General features: G+C 39.2%; 1 pseudogene; it reads right to left on the bottom strand.

The window, feature by feature from the left end:
- Positions 1-12: 12 nt before the first annotated feature.
- The window catches only part of LOC107712647 (galectin-3-binding protein B-like), a 3,147-nt pseudogene continuing 83 nt past the window's right edge, over positions 13-3,076 (bottom strand).

A 3,076-nucleotide genomic window follows, 5' to 3' on the forward strand; every position in this document is an offset into this window, starting at 1 on the left:
TACAGCTGAAAATCAACCTGTTGCTGAAGTGAATGCTGCTGTTGTGACAGGAAAAGAATGACATGAAACACCATTGTTAGAGCATTCCTGATCACTGAGAAAAACCTGGGCTTTCCTCTGCAGCTTCTGCTCTCTGTTAAGAGCCCTAGTGTGTGCAGGAGTGGAGAAGCTTTGGAAGTTATTTTGGTCATGGTTTGGGTATTTGAAGGTGGAGACATTAATAAATATACTCCACTCATCTCCAGTGCAGATTCTGGGTTGATACTCTACACTCATTCACGTTTTCAATTCAATTGAAGTTTATTTGTATAGCGCTTTTCACGATACAAATCGTTGCAAAGCAACTTTACAGAAAATTAAGTTTCTACAATATTTAGTAGTAGCTTATCAGTGGTGACTGTCAGTTAATGTACATATGGCAGAAATGTACGGAAAAATCAATTAAAGACGTAATCAAACAGACGATGAACACTATTAACAGCAATGATTATATGTTGCAATCAAACTTGTGGCAAAATTTGGTAGTTTATGTTGTTTCAGGTGGTTCAAAAGTGACTGACTTTATGTGTGAGTCATTGAACCATTCACTGATCCGAATCATATAAAACTGTCAAGCATTCAGAAGTGAAAAAGCAACTGACTCTATGAGTGAGTCATTGAACCATTCACTCAACCGATTCACTTAAACCAATTATTCATTCAGGAGCGAAAAACGTGACTGGTGTGACGTTGTGAGTGAGTCATTGAACCGTTCACTCAACTGAGTTATTTAAAACAGTCATTCATTTAGAAGCCAAAAAGCGCCTGACTTCATGAGTGAGTCATCTTGAGGAAAACTGTATTTCACACAGTTTATCCACTGGGATCAAGAGGACGCAGGTGAGATTCTGTTGTTCTGAATTAATTTAATCACCTTTGTCTTGGATCATCTCTCCAGAGCTTCAAGAAGTAAAGCTTCATCCTTCATCATCAGGTCTGAGCGCCGCAACAGAGCGTCCATCATGTGAAAGAGATGCTGCTCCACACTAGACATCGTATGAGAAACTCAGCGTTCAGGAGAGAAACTGAAGGACGTTCTCCTGCAGAACAAGCTCACCTGTGCAGACGCCATGCTTCTAACATCTATACATGTGTCTGGAAGGTGTTGTCTTCAGGAATGAGTGAAGAGCCTGCTGTCATCCTCCATAAGCTTCTTCAGTCCAAAGATAAACACCAGCTGATCGAGACATTGATCCGATGTGATGGAAACAGAATTTGGGTTAAAAATAAGACCAGTGTATATTAATCAAACTGTGCTGAGGAGTTTATATCTTCTCCATAATGCCCTCCTGACGTGGCTGATATTCACTCCAGGAAAACCCATCTGATGCTTCAGCCAGATCCCATCCGTCATCACAGACTGAACCCCACTCTCCATCATGATAGACCTCCACAAGACCAGATGAAGCCAGATCTCCCACAAGTCTCACACTGATCTCCTGTGTCGACTGCTTCAGTCTGTCTTCTTCAGCCGGTGACAGAAGATTCAGAGATTGAGAGATTTCACTGAAAACTGCTCAATGTTTTAAAGCAGACAATAAAACGTGTTTAACCTCAGCTAACTGTGCAATTGTTGCTGCAACAGACGTATGTTTGGTTGTGAAATTCCAGTAGATCACTGAATAGATCACATTTAATATTAAAGAATTATGTTTACAAATATATTTATTGTGACTTTAATTTCTATAAAACTCATGAAAATCCTTATAAATTCAAATACTGCAAACAATGTATTTAACATTTTAAAAGCAAAGGTTTATAATCAAACAGGCTCCAGCGCTCTGCTGAAACTAAGAAGGAACAGATCTACTATTGTGCACATACAGAGAAAACATGTTACTTTACAACAGAACATTTCTGGGGAATTTAGTATCAAGTTTATCTGAAAGTGAAAGTGAAGTGTATGGTAGTATGGTAGTATGGTAACCTGGTGTGGAGTTGATGGATGAATTAATTTCATGTACAAACTGATCAGGTTGTGGGTCAAACTGGAGGACACACATATGTTTGTTTTTAGTACTCTTCACCAAACCCACAGAACAAAAGAATAATACCACAAACCTTGATATTATTATTTGTGACATTAGAATACAATATATAAATTTAACAATAATCTCTTAAACATTTTTTTTAATTTCATTTAACATTTTCATTTCATTGACAATATTATTAAACATGGACCTTTAATTTAATTAAAAATGTAAGCTATTGATTTAAAGTATGGGTAGGCTAAGTGCAAACTGGGTACTTAATGCAAATGTAATTGGCCACATTTACAAAATCAGGTGATTATGTTCGCCCATCTATGCCAATGTATCTTTATGCATAGAGACAAAATAATGAGGTTAATCACTGTCTGTCACGTCAGTTTATAGTGATCGCGTATATTTGTGAAGACACTAATGAATACACCACTAAAACATCTGCAGCCTTGGGTTTTATTTCTCATTAAACACAAAACAAGCAAATAATGTTAAATCATATCTAAATGAATTCAAATGTTAGTCTATGTTAGTAACTCTTGTTCCCTTTCATGGGAACTTCGAACTGCGTCCTCTAGGGGTCGCTATGGGGAACGCCTCGTCGTGACCCGTGTCTGAAGCATACATTGAAAAAACACCAACTCGTTGGCCGGCGACAGCCATGACGTCACTACCGGTGCGACTATTGTATAAATAGGCACCGGGAGAACACATCATCCTCTTCTTCGTCTTCATTGACTGTTTTGTTTGAAGCGTGCATTTCTGTGGTAAGAGCGATCTCTATTCATATCATTATGGCGAGCACTAGCAAAGCGTTTAGAGGATGTGTGCATCCGTGTTGTCGTTGTTTAACATCTGATGACACACACGATCTATGTGTTATTTGTTTGGGCAAAGAGCACGCACGTGATGTCTCCTAGGGGGCAATCGGCCAGTGCTCTGCTGGAAAGCAGGAAAATGTCTGAGGAGGGCAAAAAGCTGAGGCTGAGCTTTCCCAATCCACCTGCCCTGCGTATGATGAGCTGTTAGAGGTAATGGATCGGGCCACGGCAAGG

The sequence above is a fragment of the Sinocyclocheilus rhinocerous genome, unplaced genomic scaffold, assembly GCF_001515625.1.
Source record: "Sinocyclocheilus rhinocerous isolate Xijiao unplaced genomic scaffold, SAMN03320098_v1.1 scaffold14082, whole genome shotgun sequence".
Taxonomy (NCBI): Eukaryota; Metazoa; Chordata; class Actinopteri; order Cypriniformes; family Cyprinidae; genus Sinocyclocheilus; species Sinocyclocheilus rhinocerous.